General features: G+C 40.3%; 2 protein-coding genes and 1 pseudogene across 5 annotated transcripts in view; 2 read left to right on the forward strand and 1 right to left on the reverse strand.

Annotated features, from left to right (window-relative positions):
* The window catches only part of MIDEAS (mitotic deacetylase associated SANT domain protein), a 99,037-nt gene extending 90,943 nt beyond the window's left edge, over positions 1-8,094 (reverse strand). Inside the window, exon 1 of one of the 2 annotated variants that reach the window (XM_058161969.1) lies at positions 7,561-8,094. The gene's annotated coding sequence lies outside the window, so the exon portion shown is untranslated. Of the gene's footprint in view, positions 1-7,489 lie in introns of both variants that reach the window. The other variant, XM_058161967.1, reaches the window with a different exon arrangement.
* PTGR2 (prostaglandin reductase 2) overlaps positions 7,511-20,633 on the forward strand; it is a 33,228-nt gene continuing 20,105 nt past the window's right edge. The window contains exon 1 of one of the 3 annotated variants that reach the window (XM_058161975.1): positions 7,511-7,643. The gene's annotated coding sequence lies outside the window, so the exon portion shown is untranslated. Of the gene's footprint in view, positions 7,644-13,691; positions 13,777-20,633 lie in introns of those variants that run through there. The other 2 variants (XM_058161976.1, XM_058161977.1) reach the window with 2 other exon arrangements.
* Positions 16,187-16,780, forward strand: LOC131187572 (large ribosomal subunit protein eL20-like; annotated as a pseudogene).

Here is a 20,633-nt window from a genome sequence, read left to right on the forward strand (position 1 = left end):
CAATATGCCAGTTTTATCATATCTAAATTCTAGGGCATCTTTCTTCTTTCTAGCAGTATGTTAATTGGAAAGAAAATAATTGTGCCTCATATTTTCCAAATGTATTCTGATAAACTAAACCGTGGGATCTTTAAACAAACATTTCAAGAAAGGCAAACTATGTTGACAGTGAATAGGTCCAATTGTGGTATCCATGTTGTTTGTCTTCATTTTATTTAAAACTAAATTCTGTAATAACAATAAGCTGGCCATACACATAATTACTGATGCTTATTTTATTAATTTAATTTTAAAATGTATTATTCTGTAATGCAAAACTGTAGTACTGATCCCCAAACTAGACATATGGCCATATAACAGCAGTGGGTGAAGTGTAAGAAACTGTAATGAAATCTAAGATCTAAATTTATATAGTCACACCTGGTAATGTTACATCCTTAAATGGAAAATTGTTTTTCTGTATGTGTGATTGTAGACAAAGCTGATTTCAAAGCACCTTCATTCATTTTAACAGTTCTATTATCTCTATTATACAAAAAATCCAGGATGCTAAAATACAAACTAACAGAATTCATAGTCTATTTCTTTTGACATTTGGAGTGATGTGTCCAATAATCTCCAAAATTCTGAAGCCATAGTAGCCTTCTGATTTCCTTAGTAAGCAGACAGAAGGATGATTTTAGTGCTAGTCCCTGTATTTTAGATTCCCAATTCAGATTTTCATCCAAGCATTTGCTTTATACAGGATAAAAAAATCACTATTGTGCCAAAAAGTGCATATTCAATTTACACCAAAGGTCTGGAAACCTACCAAGACTTCTTCCCGCCAAAACTGATTAAATATTTTCCAACAAAATCCCTCTCTGCTTCACTCACACAGTTAGCATTGTATTGTGCAGTTGTTCTAGTTATGCATCCTGTCTCCCACATACTTCCGTACCTACAATAGCTGTTACTGTTACTATGGCATCAAAATGGCCATCCTTAACTTATGCAATCTCCTTACCCCAAATGAAAAGGATTCTCTAATACTAGAAACAAAGTTGGACATAATATGGTCTGCTGAAGCCGGTGAAGGTTCCTCAGCCCTAGAACAAGCTTTAAAACTGGGTGAATTTACTATGCTAAATGTAACAAAAAATACATGTGATGCCTTCTACCTCTTTATCTGCCATGGTAATCACATACATTAGGAATCCAGCTGCAGAAAAAAATGCAAGAAAGACTTTCACAATACATTGTTTAACATAAGACAAGGGAGAAAATCTGTTTGAGTAATGGATTGCTTAAAAATAAAGCTCTGAAAATTGATACGCACATTTGTCATATGAATTTGGGTTATAAAATATTGATGCCATACCCGGTATCCCCCTTTTTTCCATTCATCTCAATTTATGCAAATTTGCTTTATGCCAGGTTTTAAACCTAAACCTAGCATAAAGCAAATAAAACTTGTATTTATTCACCTTTGTCATTTTTAAGAACGCCAACTCTGCATTTCGACATATGGCTAAATATTATCTTACCTTGACAATTGATATTTTAAATGATATTGCAACACAGTCGCCCTTTATCAGCAAGTGTAATTGGGTCACTATGTACCCATGTTAGTAGATAGTTGGATCTTTGCCCTCAGTTACAACCACACCTGCTTGGTGAAATTGTTCACACAGAGGTATCAATGTACAGCACAGCAATCCCAAAACTTCCTCTGAACAACAAAACATACCACTTCATAATTTACAGACTGAATGGAAATGATGCCCTGACCCAAAACTCTCCTTGATTAACTATTCGTTTCCAACAGAAACCATTTCTGACGGGGTTCTTTCTTACCTTGGGACATACAATGACATAAAAAATAGGATTTTTATACACATAAAACACTTTCAGTTCAGCAGCTCATGGGACCAAACCTGTCTTGCAAGATACAATCACCTAGCTAGCCTACAACTACTATGTCCAAGGAAATGTATTTTTCTATGGACAAAAATAAGTAGAAAAATAAAATCTTTTGATATCCTACTGACATCTTTAACAAAATAGGCAATTTTCAACAATGCCCCCTACCGAGTTCCTTGTGCCAAATGCTGTTTCCTAAATACTTAATGGAAAAGAATTCACAACTTGTGTTACCTTTGAGATTTATCTTTATTTACAATAACACTTTTAGCTCCTTAGAATCCTGTCGGTATCCTTAGAAAATAAATATGTTGAAAAATTGTAACTGAGTGGCTCATTTGCAAGGATGCCCACATAACTAGAAAAGAAAGTCAAAGCTGTATGGAACAGTTTTCTGAGAGTTGGGGATAGCAGCCATGCCAGTTTGCCATCTAAAAAAATCGCAACTCTCCAATGCCCCTTATGGCAGCCATTTTGTGAATAGGCAAGATCTGTCAAAAAACCTTAAGAAGGTTACTTTGACCCTCCTTTAGCCCAAGACAATCATTCTCCAAACAGCTGAACTGGGTCCGAGCTTAAAGGACTCCTCTGCTATTTTGACAAAAATCTAGAAAGGCTCCACAAAAATGGAAACTTTCTAGTCATGCTATCTCTGTGCCCACTTTGGAGCCACAAAAGGAGTGAAAAGGGGGGCAAAAATGGCTAAGGAATGGCAATGCCTTCCAGTTCTGGAAGTGCCAATCAGTTTGTGCCCCCCCCCCTTTTTTTTCTTTTTCTCAAAGGTAGATAGATCAGTAGGTAAATCCTGTCAAGAGTAGGAAGAGAAGTGGAGGCCTCCCAGCCCGTTTTGAAATAACTGGGAGGACTGTAAACATGCCATTGGATGACTAATTGGGATATCACTGGCTGTGCATGGAATGGAAGAAAGTAACCTGAAGATAATACTGAATATATTTCTTTGTGAGCTCAATTTGAGAGTTACCATGTAATACCTTTAAAATTCTGTTAAGAACTTGATTGTAATTATAATAATCTATTTATCTATTATCCCACCTTTATTGTTTTTACAAACGACTCATGGCAACGAACATATCCACCACACCTTCCTATTTTCTCTGTAACAACAACCCTGTGAAGTGGGTTGGGCTGAGAGAAGAATGACTGGTCCAGAATTACCCTGCTGCTGGCTTTTATGGTTAAAGCAGGATGACTTGAATTCATGGTCTCCTGCTTTCTAGCCTGCTGCCTTAACCACTACACCAAACCTTCCCAGCACTTGAGACTGCCCACCATAATAGATCTTACTGGAAAAGAAATCAAAATTTGGATTTATGTTTAATTACAGTATTATTTTAAAATGGAATACTGTAGTGTATTACTTTTTTTGGAAATCATAGAAATGTAATTTCTCTCCTTTTTTTTCCTCTTCTTTCCTTTTTAGGTTTTCAGTTTACATTACTTTGGTAACCTTGCAAGGGAAACATAGCCACTAAACCTTACCTTGAGGGTCAAAGCATCCTTAAACTCAAGTATCTCTTCTTTCATGCAAGCCATGTGATTTTCTATGATGCATTAAAGTATTTTCTTTCCCAAAGGCAAGGCTGCCCATCTGTCTGTAACTTTGAACAAGCTGATTGGAGCAAATGGTGAGGAAAAACCACACCTATTGCCTGTTCTCTGTCTCAGAGCAACATGCCAGAATTTTTCTTGATCATTGCCTTGCAAAAAAGAAAGTCCTGCCAATGACCCAAAACACACATTCTACAAAAAGGTGTGGCTGAAGTTTTCTGTTACAGATTACTAAACTCTATAATGCATTCCAGAATATATGATTTCTTTTGGCCACGATGCATTTGTTCTTTTATAAGACAGGATCTCAGGGCAAAAAACTACCAAGAGAAAAATCTGATTTTTGCACTCTTATACTGTGCAAGAATACAATATTATATTAAGTAAATTATTGCTAGAGTTAAAGTCAAAATGACATTTTACCCTAGACTCCTTTGGTCGTATCTGTTACAGTCTGACCTTGTGTATGTAATTACTTTACTGAAAGACACATAAAGTTGTTCATAAGGTTGATATCACATGTGTATATAAAGCTATATTACTTCCAATTTTCCTTTAATTCGATAACAGTTAAGTTTTATTTATGTTTTCAACTGGAAGTCTAAACACATATCCAAACATTTGTTGGTTCAGTTTACTAATGAGTCAAAAACTCCTTTTTTTTAAAGTATTCATGCAAATCAGATAAAATACTGAAAATATACCGAATGCATATAAATTCACAAATGTACAAACCATACAAGAACTGTAGCTGTTATTTGATTCTTAAGACATAGAGGAACTCTCTCAGTTATGCAGTAATTAATACTTTAACCAGCAAAGACAAATTGTTCTGTCCACAACACAAATCTCATATTTTAGAGTTCAGTGCAAAGACTGAGCACAGAAGTGTGGCTGTAACAAACTTACAAATAGTCCTCGATTTATGACCACAATTGAGTCTAAAATTTCTGTTGCTAAGTGAAACATTTGTTAAGTGAGTTTTGCCCCATTTTACAACCTTTTTTGCCACAGATGTTAAGTGAATCAATGTAGTTGTTAAGTAAGTAGCACAGCTGTTAAGTGAATCTGGATTTCCCATTGACTCTGCTTGGGAGGAAGTCGCATATAGGGAAATCACATGACCCCAAGACACTGCAACTGTCATAAATATGAGTCAGTTGCCAAGAGTCTGAATTTTGATCACATGACCATGGGGATTCTGCAACGGTTGTGTGAAAAACGGTCATAAATCACTTTTTTCAATGTCAATGTAATTATATGTCACTAAAGGAACTGTTGTAAGTAGAGGACTGCCTGTATTTTATTTTAAAAAAGGCTTATGTTTAGGCAAACTCATGATCTTGCATAAGGTGGCTAGAAGAAACCATTAAAATGAATTATGCATATGCCATGCTGTCTGAGAATGATGGGAGACTGCTTTTAACCCCTAGTCCTTAAAACCTTTGCTTATTTCTTTCTATTAAAGAAGCAGAAAATTAGGCTAGGACAGAAGCTCTCAAACTGTGGGTTGAGACCTCCCAGTGTGGTCATTAGCAACTGGGTTGTGTGTGTGTGTGTATGTGTCTTACTTTAAAAAAAAGGATCAGCTTTCCCAGGCAGAATGGGGCATTATTTCAAACTGGTTCGTCTTTGCTCCTTACTCCTTTGCTCCTTACATAAGCCCCAGTGGCCACTAATGACACTGCAAAGCCTGAGAAGTCTTGTGATATAGATTAATACTTAATTCTTAGAAGTGTTATACTTCTTTCTTGTCTGAATTTAAGCCCAATGGAAATTTTTTTTATTCATTTGGGTTACAGAAAATTCATTTATGATTTCAGGGGGTTGCAAAGTTTCAAAGTTGCTGGGTTAGAAGATTTCAGTAATTTAATAGATCCGTTGCACAGGCCAATGTTAATTGGCTAATAGAAGTACGATGTTAAAATGCAGCTGGCTAATTGGTGGCTGTGTCATATAAACCCAGTCAATATGGTTAACATATTGTTCAGTTAATTAAAGAAGACACCCTGGATCAAGCCAAATGGAAACGGTTTTGCCGACCCTGCCATGGCACGGGAATAATGTTAGGAAGAAAAAGATTTTTCAGTTAATTATGGACTAGCAGTTTGTGCAAATACAACCCTTACCTTGCCTAGTGAAATATGCAGAACTAAACGAAAGCCAAGAATATTATCTACTATTACCAATAGTCTGTCCTGTGGTTCAGTAGTAGCATGATAAAAGCAGGCTTCTCTGCATATTGAGCAGTTCCTTATATTAAAAGCTTGGCACAGTGAGGCAGCTGCCACATGGAACTAATTAAAGCATCAAGTATGTACAGTGTGGGTTTTGCTTGTAATATGTTTCACATAATAAATCTGTTCTTATCTTGTCAGAGATATGATTCCAGCAAATGGTGCTGTCCATACTGACAGTGCACAGGATACTTTTAGGACACAGATGGGAGGGTTGGCCGGCTTTGTTGCCCTCCCCTATTAGTGAATGTCAAATATCCATACTTACTTAAATGGCCACCTTAGATGTCACCTATGCCCAGTGATGGGATTCAGCCAGTTCGCACCACTTCAGGAGAACCAGTTGTTAACTCTGTGAGCAATTTGGGAAACTAGTTGTTGAAAGAAATCATTAGGGCAGAGAACCGGTTGTTAAATTCCTTGAATCCCACCACTGCCTATGCCCCTGACAAAATGGTGAGTGAAGAATATGAGCTTATACTCATAGTGCAACCCCACCCTACTTGTTGCCTCTTTAAAAGTGAAAGCACCATTTTAAAAGCTAAGGGTGACTTTAAACTCCTTTAGGTAACGTTTGGGATTGAGAGTAAGAGAACAGCATGCCGAGTTGCCCAAAGAAAAGAAGCTTCTAAAACATATCCAAGGTGCAAGTGTGGAAACGCACATCTTTACCATCTTTTGTTTTATTTTGCATTTCAAACGGCAGGGTGTTGTTTTTTTTAAAGCCAGTTACAAATTTTACAAAGAAGGAAGGGCAAGGACTCCCTGCAACATTTCAGCACAAGCGCTCTGCTCCGTACACTCTGCAAGGTTGCAATCTCTCCAAAATAAGCCTTCATCAGGCTTACCAGTAAGGCTTGCCAGTATTATGTAAGGCACTGCCACATGTCAGTGGGTGTTGGGAGAGCTCCCTGCCAAAGAATCCCCTCCTCTCTAGTACGAATAAAACACGGAACAGGACAGTCTTAAAGATTTCTCCGAGACTACCGCTATATTGCAAGCCTGAGCCCCAGAGGGCTTCTTGCTCTCCGTCCGCAGCGAGACCCGGGGAAAACCTGCTCGTATTCCAAGGATGACGCCTGATCCTCGCCCACGGGGGAGGAAAAGGACATTTTTGTACTGCGCTGCAAAGCAGGAAGGGCTGTTTCTGGTTGGCGCTTGCAGCCGCGTCCCATATCTGGAAGGGCCGCTTCACTACCTAAGCTTCCCGTTCTCTCTCCCCCCCCCCTCCGTCTTTCTATTAACGGCAGCAGTACGGAGGTCACTCGCAGGAAAGCTTTGTTCAGCGAATAAAGGCCCAAAGATCCCCTTCCACGCGGAAGATCACAACAACTCATCGCCACCCTTGTGGCTCCAAGGGTTTGTTTGATTCCCGGCGCGTGGAATCCGAGGCGAAATTAATCGCGCGGCCTCTTTTCTAGGGCGAAGCAGCGGCTTGGGGAGCTCCAAAGAGGAGCGGCCCGAAACCTGAGCTACTTTTAAAAAAAAGGACAACAACCGCCAACTCGTGACAAGCGCTTTCTTAACTTTGCGCGCACACACACACCCTTCCCCACGCCGAGGGTTCATTCGGCCGCCGCGGCCGCTCGCTTTTGCAAAACAACTCCGAGACGCTCTGCTGTCACTCACTCGGCGCCTGCTCTATATTTGCATAGTCAACGCCAACCAACCCTCTCCCTTTCTCTCTCTCCTCGTAAACTTTCTCCTGCAACTTGCTCTGCAGTTGGAAGGGAGCAGGAGCAAGCAGAAAGGAGCAAAAGGAGAAGTCCGGAGTAAGCTACCTGCTGCAGGAGTCCACGGCACCGAAGAGCGGCCGCACAACCCAAATCCAAGCGCCGAAGGACGAGCTCACCTTAGCAGTCCAGACGGGTGGCAGAGACGCCGCCGTCGCCGTCAACCAGCCAAACCGAGCCAGCGCCAACTTCGCCTCTTGCGGTAGGATTCTGGGAAGGCGTCACTTCCTAGAAGTGGTAGATTCCGAAACCAGCTTTTTGCAAGTCGGTGCCACCTCCTCGCGGTGCCCGGTTGCCCTGTCTGTCTCGACCGGTCGCGTGAGAAGGTGCAGAAGACTTATTAAGATGGTGTGCGGTGATTATCGGGAAAAGGAAAGGCGTTTTCGTATTGACAGCTCTTGGGATTCCTTGAGCCGAATTCGGCGTACCTCAAGCGCGTTTTAGTCTTGAACAACAAGTCCAGCTTTGCGCCAATCCTGTTAGAACTTGACGCTGGCAAGCGCCCCAGTCGAGCCGAGTTCCTTGGCACCTGAGACAGACAGTCCTGCAAGCCCTGCCCTCCTTCCTTTCAGTTTTGATCGAGATAATTAATTTAAAAAGATTGCTGCCTTTCTGCAATTCAGATCCGGCTGAGTCATTTACTGTCTGCTACCAAATGCGTTCTTCCTCAACCTGACAGCTCTCGAGGAGTGTTGGAGGGAGGTATCATAGCCAGAAATTTAGGGGAGTTCTAGACCCGACATCTGGAAGGTGCCAGGTTGGGGAACTCTGGCCTAATATTAGACCCCACTTAATGTCACTTCTGTGAGTGAGATTTCCTATGCTTTAATTTGTTGTTGTGCTGTGTGTTCCTGACAGGATCTGTATCCTTGCACTAGGCAAAGAGACAGAGAGACTGTAGATAAAGTGTACATATTAGCCTAATGTGCTGTGCAGATCAGCCATATAAGGTTAATTTATGGTTTGTTTGTTGTGTGACCCAAGAACATTTGGATGAGTTGATCATAAGTGTGTTATGTGAATACTGCCAAGTAATACTGCCTGCTATTCTATATCTTTCCTCCTAGTTTTCAAAATGAGGGAGCCAGAATGACTATGGATAACCTGACATGTACTTTTATCCTTTCTCTGGCTGTGTTCATACAACAACCCTTACTTAACTGAAACATTGCTTCTAGAATTAACAATGGGTTCACACATCACATCATATAGTTCTGTGATGACAAACCTATGGCACGCGTACCACAGGTGCATGTGGAGCCATATCAGTGGGCATATAAGTATTGCCCTAGCTCAGCTCCGGCGTGCATGTGCATGCCAGCCAGCTGATTTTCAGGCCTGATTTTCAGGGAAATAGTCTGTTTCCAGCCTCCAGGGGAGTGGAGAAGGCTGTTTTCGCCCTCCCCAGACTCCAAGAAAGCCTCTGGAGCCTGGGGAGGGCGAAAATCGGCCCTACTGGACCCACTGTGCCATTGCAGACCAAAAGCAGGGGGAGCGCAGAGGGGTCACGTGCGCATGTGCATGAGGTGGCGCGCATTGAATTATGGGTGTGGGCACGCATGTGCGTGACCCCCCCCATGTGCTCCCCCTGCTTTTGGCACGCAGCAGCAAAAAGTTAGCCATCACTGGTATAGTTTTTGTAACTGGTTTATTTAATAACAATTGATTAGGTTCATTAAATCTTCATGTTCAACCAATCATTATGCCATAGTTATAATGACACACATAGTTGTGGTTAACATGTGTGTCCTGGGCAATTTCTCTTCCACCTTAACAGTTGAGTTTTCCCCTCCCTGAGGGGAATCTAGAATATTGTCTTCCTGCTTGGACATCTATTTGCCTGCTGCCTTGTGTGAACCAACAATCTCTTTACAAAGTAATGGATGTGAATAGCAGAGGAGGATATGATTCCTTATCCATAGGGCAATTGCTGTCTATAGTACTGAGCACAAAGGATTAGGATACAATGATAGCATGATGTGAGTTTATGCTATCACTTTGTATAGTGTGCTATCATTTTGTGTGTAGGAGAATGCTGGAACATGTCATAATTGAGTTGTGTCCATTAGCTGTTTTCCAATAGAGCTTAAATGTTGGCATAGTTGGCTTCTTTGTCTCTGTTTAGTGCCATTTTCTGGACTGGGTTAGTCTCAGTGGATATAACAGGTGACAGCTGTTCCATCTACATAGCAAGAGCAAAACTTTTTCCCAGCCCCCAGAGATGTCATTGGAGTGTAGGGTTCCTTTCTAATCGAAAATAGGAATATTGTATACTTTTCTGCAATGACAGCTGCAGAAATGACTAGATGCTTTGCTATGATAAAATGCATTGTTCTGGTTTATTTTACACATGGAAAAAGTCAATAAAAAAGGAAGATAGAGTAAGAAATAGCTGGATAGCACACTAGCTTGGAAGAACAGAAGCTTTTAAAAATATATTGTAAAATTTTTTTTTCCAACATGGTAATCTGGCACTAGATCAGTGTTTCTCAACTGTGTCAACTTTAAGATATGTGGACTGGCTTGGAAATCCTGTGAGTTGAAGTCCACACATCTTAAAGTTGCCAGGGTTGAGAAACGGTGCTCTACATTACTTGGTCTTCGTGTCAGACAACGAAGATAAATGATCACAAATATCAAATTAACTTGCCTGCGGCCAAAACTGCATAGCAAAAGACTACAAGTGGAATTATTGCCTTTATGTTCAGCACTGTACAGTAATCATGTACTCTGAACGGAATTCATGAGTCTACAGTGCAATTCTATCCATGCTGAATTAGAAGCTATCCTCACCAGATTTTATTCTTAAATTAATATGAAGGCCCATTGCCTTAAAGAATCACTTATTGTGTTTCCGTTGTATTTTTCATGGTTGGTCTTCTGAAAGCTTTAGCTGTTCTAGAAGGGAATGAATTGTGCCTAATATATTGTGTCGATGTTTGTCATAGTTTGATGTTAGGCTTTTTATGACATTTCATGTTTTCAAGATACAAATTCCTGGGAATTGTTTTTGTGTTTGGCAGGATAAATAGATCAGTAGTATTCAGCTCTAATACCATTGATGGTGGAACAGTATATGTCAGACTTATACAATTTAAGCAGGCAAGATTTAAAATGCATGCATACATTTTAAAAATGTTGACCCTAGTCATACTTCTTCTGGGGTAAGCCTTCTGTAATAGGAATCCTGCTGTCCCAACCAATATCCAGCGTAATGCCTCTATCGTGAACAGCATGTGAAGAGGAGCTCTGTCAAGCTCTTAAGTCACAAGCAATCCTGATATCCGAGTAGGCTTCACTGGGCAAGACATTAGGAGAAAATGAGTGATTTCCTACATGTTTTGATCAGAAGTTTGAAAGTGTAACAAATGCTAATAAAAATCTAGCTTGACCAAACTCTGAAAATCCTAGTTCCTTAAAAATAGCATCAGCATCTACAAGAAGAACTTTGTGAAAATAATTACTACTTGGTCATCAGGAAAACACCATACACATAGATTAATAAGCAGACACATATACACAATGAAATGTTGATGTTTATTTAAGTATAAGAACAGAGGAGGAGGTTTCATTACTTACTATCAATCATGTTGGTGACATGGACTCTTGCAGAGCTCTTTAGCTGTTGACTTTTCATTCCTTACGTTTGTTCTTCTCACAACCCATATTGGGTTTTTTCTTTCTTTCATTGCTGCAGCTGTTGTTGCTATGCTGTCTATACTGTTGCTATGATTTGCAAGACTTCTGCATTTGCTAGATCATGGTTGTCTCTGATGAACAGTAATACCATTCATTCCCCATGCAGTCTCCTCTCTCCAGTTTCTAAATAAATGAGTTTACTAATAAGTAATAGTTTCTGAGACCTAATATTTGGCTGTAGGAGTTTACCATTTTTATGAGGGGCAGGAATCAGGATGAGTTTGGAAGCACCTTTCCAACCAATACACTGTATTTAAAAATAGTAAACTATGCTCACAATACTTTATACCTTAATGTGTTGGAAATTGTATTACCAGACTCCTTCAGATTTAAGGTTACTAGATTAACACAGCTGTTCTTCTACAATGTCTATAATAGGGGGAAATTATCCTAAATTATAGCTACTCATATCTAAAAAGAAAATATTGATTGATTGATTGACTAGGTGCCATCAAGCCAGTATTGATTCTTACTCAATATGTAGATAGATTTTCTCCAGGAGCATCATTCCTTCAGGGTTTCCAGCAGTGTTGTAATTGAGTCAGTCTGCCTTGAGGTTGGTTATCCTGTTCTCTTTTTCAGTGTAATGAAATTCTCCAGAGAATTAGGTCTTCACATAATACATCCAGAATGTGATAATTAAAGAAGAATCTACATTCTTTTGTGATAATTTAGAATGAAAATTAAAATATCTGTAAGCTAAGAGCCGTTGGACTTAATTAATATTTTATGGGAGAGCACAAGGAAAGCCAGGCTGCTGAAAACAGAACCAAAGATCCCTGAAGAAGGCATTGGCAAGCAACACTGTTTTCAAGAAAACAGCACAAGTTGTGTCTGTGCAATCAGACTTAACTTAGCTGGATATGGGCAAAAGTAACTCAGCAGCAGTCTTATCTACAATGTACTATATTTCTGCTTGTCAGACTTTCAAAGTAAACCAGACTAGGAAACCAAAGTTATGAATGCTAATATCAATTTTATTGTAAGGTTACAATTAGAGAAATTTGAAAATCTAAAGATGATTTCTTTTTTATGAGAACTAGAAAGGGGTCAGGTTACATTTCTGCCTCAGACTCAAATTTCTTTTATCAGATCTGTGTCTTGGATGCAGCTCTTCTTTTCTTCCTCAAAGTCATCTCTACTAACCCATTACACTACCTTGTTCACACAGCCAACTTACAGAGATTAACTGAACTACACTTTTTTCTGTTCCTGAGTTCATGTGAGACGTTCACCTGTAAATTAATTGCATGGATCTGGTTGGCCTAAAAGACATAGAATAAAATGTGATTGGCTGCTTTATAGATTACATTAAATCTGCCTGAAGAGTTAACCAGTGAAGAAAGTGAATATTTGTTTAGAACTAGTATATTTGCTTGCAATAGTTTTAATTTATATCCTGTCTTTCAGGTCAACATTAACATGCAAGACAGCTTAAATACACCCAGTCATACCTATTCTCAAATAAGCATACTGACTCATTTAAAAAGGTTGATTTTGTGGCACCAAATGACAGATTTTGAAAGCTTGCATTTTATTTTATTATTATTTTATTTTTGAGTCTGCCTAATAATTATGGCATTTCTGTAAAATGAATACTGGATTTGTTTTTCCTCTGGCCAGTACAACTTACATGGCATGTCTGGATAATAAAAAAATTGACCAAATTCACCATTTAACCTGATGGAAAATAATCTATCATTATACTTTTCTGCTCCACAGAATATTTAAAATCAGCAAGAATTTCAGGTTAAAGAGCATATAGTTGGATGTGCCCCTATTTTCTTTTCTTTTTTTTTTACACAGCAGTGGCCAATTTTTTTGAATGCTGAATCCCAGTAAATCAGTGTTTTTCATCCTTGGCAACTTAAAGATGCATGGCTTTCGGCTTCCAGAGTTTCCCAGCCAGCAACATTTAATGAAGCTTAATCGCATGTGATAAGATTGCATCTTTAAAAAGCTTCAATAATAAAAAGTAACCCTGAACTATAGCAGAAGACTGCAGTTCTGGACTTACATATCCAGGACCCTTTCTTTCTAATAAATATGTATACAGGTAGTCCTTGACTTACGACCACAATGGAACCCAAAATTTATGTTGCTAAGCGAGACAGATGTTAAGTTAATTTTTCCCCATTTTACAACCTTTCTTGCCACAATTGTTAAGTGAATCACTGCAGTTGTTATGTTAATAATACAATTAAGTGAATTTGGATTCCATATTGACCTTGTCTGTCAGAAGATTGCAAAAGGTGATCACGTGACCCCAGGACATTGCAACTGTCATAAATATGAGTCGGTTGCCAAGCATCCGAAGTTTGATCACATTACTATGGAGGTGCTGCAATAGTTGTAAATGTGAAAAACAGCCATAACTCACTTTTTTCAATGCCGTTATAACTTTGTCACTAAAGAAACTACTAACTGTAAAACTAAGCTAAAATGCCCCTTTTGCATTGCCCTTTTAAGTGGCTTTGAGTAGTCTTTCATTGCCCTTTTAAGAGGAGGCTCGGCCAAACAGAGGCCCTTTGAGCTTTTTTTTTTCTCTTGTGACTTCTCTGAGCCAGATTCATAGGTGGTTGGAGACTCAGATCTCTGGTGAGTAAATCTGGGTTTAGTCCAGATGAAAAAGTGAGGTAAGGAGAGAAACCCTTTGAATCTGCTTCAGAGCACAGACTTCTTAATAGTTTAGTGAACCTTTATATTTCACAGTGCATTGATTGCTAACTGATTATGCAGTTAAAATTTGCTTTGGGCTAGCGTGAACTGGATAATGACACTTCCCATTCACCCGAAAATCCCAGAACTGTCTAACAGGTGTGAACAGTATGAATTATATTGCCCACTGTCCCCAATGACTTGCTGTATAATGACGAGAAAAATGTCCATGTTTTCTCCTATCAGGAAGTTCTCAAAAGAGGAGAAACTACTAGACTTAAAGTGAAAGGAGGCAAAGGACTGTCTTGTGAAGACTACTTAAAGTATCCATCTTTCAGGAACTTGCAGCCCAATAAAAAGGACAAAGCCTGCATAAAACTAACATTTATAGGAATGTCTAGGGAGTTACCTATTGGGCTTTTTAAAAAGAGGAAACTTTATAATATTTGAGATAGGATGTACATTTCATGTATTGAAATGCTAAATTCAGAAGGAATAGGAATTATATGCTCAAATTATGTATAAAGTTTCTGAATAGCACCTGCCCCTTCCCAGGATTCAGTAACACACCCATCGCCTCCAATACTATCCTCCAACTCTCCAGAACCTAAGTGGAAAGTTTTTACCAGAAAATAAAGACCATTTGTTTTTCTGGGATTTTCTAAACTTGGGTTTTTTGTTTTTTTGTTTTTTGCTTCCTTGCTTCATTTCAGTATTGAAGAGTTGTGATCTGTGAAATATATGTAACTGTGTTATCTTAAGTCTGTATAGAAAAATGTTTGATGATGTAGTTTTTCATGCTGATTCAGAATATAGAGACAATCACATTCGCAGATGTGGATGTTTTTGTTTTTAATTAAGATTTTTAAAAACAATAAATGATAGTACAAGATAGAAAAATGAAAAAATAAAAAGCAAATAAAATCCCCTTTTAAGAAAGTAATTTCCCACTCTCGTTACAAGTATCAACAATTTCACAATCTCTCTATGGAGATTCTCAGTCATCCAGGTCATGGTTGTCCCAAAGGTTCTTTTTTTCAACAGGCAACTGGACTTCCCTGTTTTCTTTGAAGACATTTCGCTTTTCATCCAAGAAGCTTCTTCAGCTCCAACTGGATGGTGGGGAATGGAAGAATTTATATTCCTTGCACACAGCTGTCATTTACATTCTTTTAGAGAGTCATTAAGGCCACTTGGAGATTTATCTGTGTCCTCAGAGTCACTGGAGTAGTGCAAATGGGTTTTGAGTCTTCTTGGAACTGCTGAAGGACTTGTTCTAGACTGGAGATAGATGATATTGTATCCCACCTCCTCTGTTGAGAGAGGGCTGTTCAATTTTGACACAGATGGACAAAGAGAAACAAGAAAGTCCAGTTGCCTTTTGAAAAAAAAGCATCTTTGGGATAATTTCATAATCTCTTCACCCCTCTTAGTTAACAAATATAAAACTTTTCATCCCATAACCCATCTCTTAGTAATAAACAAATCAAATAAGCAACGTATTCTCTTTATCCAATTATCAGCAAAAAGTCTAAACAGAGCTCTAAAATATTAACATTAAATATAAAAACTAGACTTTCCGCATCTCAACTTTTAGCTATAGGCAAAAACTTATTTAAAACGCATAAAAAAGTCCCAATTTTCTACTATAAACTAACCAAAGCAGATTTAACATTTTGATGTCCTTTTCTCCTTAAAAAGAGGTACATAGTCCATTTGAAATGCTAACCATTCTAGAAATAACTGATCCAAATAAGAATGTATTCCATTCAAATAAAAAAAAAAGTATGGATGTTTTTGGTGAGTTTGATATTGTGTGGCATGTTTTCTGAAGACACTAATCAGCTTTTTACCTGATCTCTATCACAAAATGATTGGGAAATTGCAATCATATGCATATTTATGATAGTATCCACCATTGGCTTTTAATATAAAATGCATCAGATTTTAGGTTTATGTTGAGTGATATAAATTTTGTTGTTAAAACCTTTTCTTGAACTCAGAACTCAATTGTTGATTAGTAGGGTAGAAAATTGAACAGAATGGGACAGTATTTGGTATAAGCTGGTAGAAGGTATCTCAGTTTTAAAGATGGACCAGATCAGGTCAGGGGTTGCAAAGGAAAAAAATCAGCAAAATTTATCATCTCATTTGGTAATCCATGAGAAAATTCACCATGCATTTATATGTGTTCAATCACACTCTGAAACTGATCGATCTATCTGAATTGAAAACTGAAGTTCAGTTCTCAAAAATGAATTAAAAAGAACTGTGAACACTTGGGAAATCCTTTTGTATGGTAAATGATGTAAATGTTATTTGCTGAAGCTGCTTGCTCCCTATCAAAAACTCAAGACTTTTCTGGGCAGCCGCGAGAGAAGCGACACCACGAAGGTGTTGGGCATGCTGAGGGAATATAAAGTTGGGAGATGCCTTCCTACTCCCAAATGTCCAATACCACCTCTCTATCGGATGCATATCTTTGCTCCTAACCATGTTGCTGCAAAGTCCTGTTTCTGGTATTTTGTCTCACAGCTGAAGAAGATGAAAAAATCTTCTGGGGAAATTGTATACTGTGGACAGGTTTTTGACAGGATGTCTCCTCTGAAGGTGAAAAATTTTGTATCTGGCTGCGCTATGATTCTCGTAGTGGAACTCACAGTATGTACAGGGACTACAGGGATTTAACAACTGCTGGAACTGTTACACAGTGCTATCGTGATATGGGAGCACGTCACAGAGCCCGTGCTCATTCTAGTCAGGTCATGAAGGTTGAAGAGATTGCTGCTAGCAAATACCACAGACCTGCCGTCAAACAGTTCCATGATTCTAAAATTAAATTCCCTCTTCCACACAGAGTGTTGCGCCGTCAGCATAAGCCACGCTTCATTACCAAGAGACCAAATACATTCTTCTAAATGTAGGCATGATTGATATGTTCCATGTATCAATGAAGTTTTTTGAACATTTAAAAAAAAACAACCACCTCAGATTGTTACCCAGTATTGTCATGAAGATCTCAATATGATAGAACTTACAGCATATTTGACTGTCTTGTTTATTAAAAAGAAAACACCATTAGAAATTGCATGCACGCTATTATCCAGTATGTTCCCCGCATCCTATACCTTTGATTTTTCCTACCCATATGTACGACTTTTCATTTCTGCTTGCTGAAATTCACCTTGCTGTGTTTTGCAAGATGAAAGGATCAGCTTATGGAAGTCTGAATATGGAACTTCGACAATGTCAGTTAAATCTATTTCCATACAGAGTTATCCAGGTTAAAATTGGGTTTCCTGCCTGGGCAGGGGGTTGGACTAGAAGATCTCCAAGTCCCTTCCAACTCTGTTATTATGTTATGTTAAAATACTTTCAAAAACTGAGGCAGTTTAGGACGGGCTTGTCGACCCAGAAGATTACTCCAAATTTCAACCAGCAAATGCTCAGTCTTACATATAGGAAAAAAGAACCCAAAAACTAAATACATACTAGATGGACATTACCTTACAGACGACCCCCATCCCGTTAAAGACCTTGGAGTTTTCATGTCAAATGATCTAAGTGCCAAAGCCCACTGCAACTACATAGCAAAAAAAGCTCTAAGAGTTGTAAACCTAATTTTGCGTAGCTTCTTTTCCAAAAACACCACACTACTAACCAGAGCATATAAAACATTTGCTAGACCAATTCTAGAATACAGCTCGCCTGTTTGGAACCCTCACCACATCTCTGACATCAATACAATTGAACGTGTCCAGAAATATTTTACAAGAAGAGTTCTCCATTCCTCTGAAAACAATAAAATACCCTATCCCACCAGACTTGAAATCCTAGGCTTAGAAAACTTGGAACTCCGTCGCCTTCGACATGACCTAAGCTTAACTCACAGAATCATCTATTGTAATGTCCTTCCTGTTAAAGACTACTTCAGCTTTAATTGCAATAATACTAGAGCAACTAATAGATTTAAACTTAATGTCAACCGCTTTAATCTAGATTGCAGAAAATATGACTTCTGTAACAGAATCATCAGTGCTTGGAATACTTTACCTGACTCTGTGGTCTCTTCTCATAATCCTAAAAGCTTTAACCAAAAACTTTCTACTATTGACCTCACCCCATTCCTAAGAGGACCATAAGGGGCGTGCATAAGCGCACAAACGTGCCTACCGTTCCTGTCCTATTGTTTTTTTTTCTTTTCTTCTTCCTATATAAATGCTTATACCTCCTTATATTTACTCATATATGTGTTTATATACTATATAATCTTTTGTATGATACCTACATATATTGTTGTGACAAAATAAATAAATAAATTATGTTATGTATTAACAGTTGTACCTTTAAATATTTGAGCGGGAAATCAGCACGTTGCTGATTGGACGAAGCCTCCAGCAGAACTGTATAAAAGGAGAGGTTTTTCCCCCAGCCTGTTGCTGGGTTCACCCTATATTAAAGAGCTGTTGTCACTACCCTGGTCTCCAGCCTCGTTACTTCCAGAACTTAACATTGGCGACGAGGATGGGATCTCGAGGCTGAGGAGAACCAGAACCGAGCTGAAGCACGATAGACCCGAACCCAGCAAATCCAGGGCAGAAAAGGCGAGATGGCCAGTTACACTCCACCCGCACCGTTCGACCCGGCTAAGGAGAAATGGGGGACGTATATGACCCGTTTCGAAAGTTTCCTAGAAGCCAACGAACTGCACGGAGTTCCAGACAACCGAAAAAGGGCTTATTTCTTAAGCCACTGCGGTCCGGAGGTCATTGACATCGCGGAAGCCCTGGCAGAGCCAACACCGTTGCAGTCGGTGTCGTGGCCAACCTTACAGACTTTGCTAAGGAACCACTTCGCCCCAACACCGTCTAAATATGTGCGGCGGTTTGAATTCGGGGAGCGAAGACAGATGGAGGGCGAGTCTATCGGTGATTACATGGCCGCCCTGAGAAGAGCGTCCAAGGACTGCGGATACCGTGATCTAGACGAGGTGCTCCTCGAGCAACTCATCCGAGGGGTCAAAGACATCCGTTTACGGCGACGGCTGCTAGCAAAGAGCAACCTAACGCTGGCCAACGCTCTGGACGAAGCCAGAGCACATGAAATGTCATCCCAAGCGGCAGAGACGCTACAGAAGCCGGTTCCACAAAAGGCGAGCGCGAAGGCAACCCCGGTGCACCAGGAGGAGGTTCAGACCGAATCCGACGGTGAAGACGAGGAAGGGGTCTGCCGCACCGAAAAACGCGACAAAGGGGACCGAGACGAATGCGGAAGCTGCGGGGGTCAACACCAGCGCCAACGCTGCAAATTTAAAGATGCGACATGTCGGCGGTGTGGGAAGAAAGGGCACCTAGCTCAAGTTTGTCGAGCGGCCCAACCTTCCTGCCGAAAATTCAAATCGGCCAATCAGAGCGCGGAATCGGCAAGGCGACCCGCGATTGGCTCAAACAAAAAAGGCGCGGATTCCAACCAAACAACGGTGGTCATAGGCCGCGCCTCGACCAAAGTGGAGAAGAAGATCTTCACCAGGCCAAAAATAGAGGGAGTGCGGTGCCGGCTTGAAGTAGACACGGGATCAGCGATCACCATCATGTCCTGGGACACTTTGGCGAAGTCGCTGCCGTCCGTCGCGAAGCGCCACCTGCAAGCACAACGACTACGAGTCCACGACTACCAGGGGAATCGCATCCCTGTTCGAGGACCACCTCCGTCCGAGTCGAGTACGGCCCTCACAAGAAGACCCTGCCCATCACGATCGTCGAAGGAACTCTGCCCAGTCTGTTGGGACTAGACTGGTTTCGTGCCCTGGGCATGGGAGTGACTGGCATCTACAGAAGTGACTGCAATTTGAAAGACATTCTCTTTAACGAGTTCAAGATGTCTTCAAGGACTGCCTGGGCAAGTACAAGGGGACCCCTATTTCCTTCAACTTAGACCCCAGGTAGCCCCCATTAGGCTTAAGGCGAGGAGAGTCCCTTTGCCCTAAAACCAAAATGGATAAGGAGCTGGACAAGCTCATAAATCAGGGGATTTTGGTGCCAGTCGACCACGCAAAGTGGGAGACGCCAATCGTCACCCCCATCAAACCGGACGGGTCAATTAGAATTTGCGCTGACTACAAGGCGACGCTTAACAAAGCCTTACAGAAAAGCGCTGCCGGTTCCCGTAGTGCAACACTTATTGCACTCTTTGGGGCAAGGGCAAGTCTTTGCAAAGTTAGACTTGGCCCAAGCCTACCAACAACTGCCAGTAGACGCCCGCACAGCTGAAGCCCAAACGATTGTGACGCACAGGGGGGCCTTCAAGTGCACCCGATTGCAATTTGGGGTTAGTGTGGCACCAGGGCTGTTCCAAAACCTGATGGAACGACTACTGCAAGGGCTCCCAGGGGTAGTTCCCTACTTCGATGATGTCCTAATTTCAGGGGAAAACATGGAGGAATTGGGGGAGCGTTTAAGAAAGGTCTTGAGCATTTTCCGGACAGCCGGGTTAAAAGTCAAGACAAATAAATGCCAGATAGGGGTCGAATCGGTCGATTTCTTGGGCTACCGGATAGACAAGAAAGGAATTCACCCTACTGAGAGCAAGGTTAAGGCAATTAGGAAGGCTCCAGCGCCCAAAAACAAAGCAGAGCTGCAGGCATTCCTGGGATTGGTTAATTTTTACGCGGTCTTTTTAAAGAACAAAGCAACCGTTGCGGAACCGCTGCATAGGCTCTTAGGGAAAAATACTGTTTGGTCTTGGGGAAAGTCAGAAAATAGGGCTTTTGAAGCAGTAAAGAACCTGCTCTCAAGTGATAGCCTGCTCATCCAATATCACGACTCACTACCACTAG

The sequence above is a fragment of the Ahaetulla prasina genome, chromosome 1 (assembly GCF_028640845.1).
Source record: "Ahaetulla prasina isolate Xishuangbanna chromosome 1, ASM2864084v1, whole genome shotgun sequence".
Lineage (NCBI taxonomy): Eukaryota > Metazoa > Chordata > Lepidosauria > Squamata > Colubridae > Ahaetulla > Ahaetulla prasina.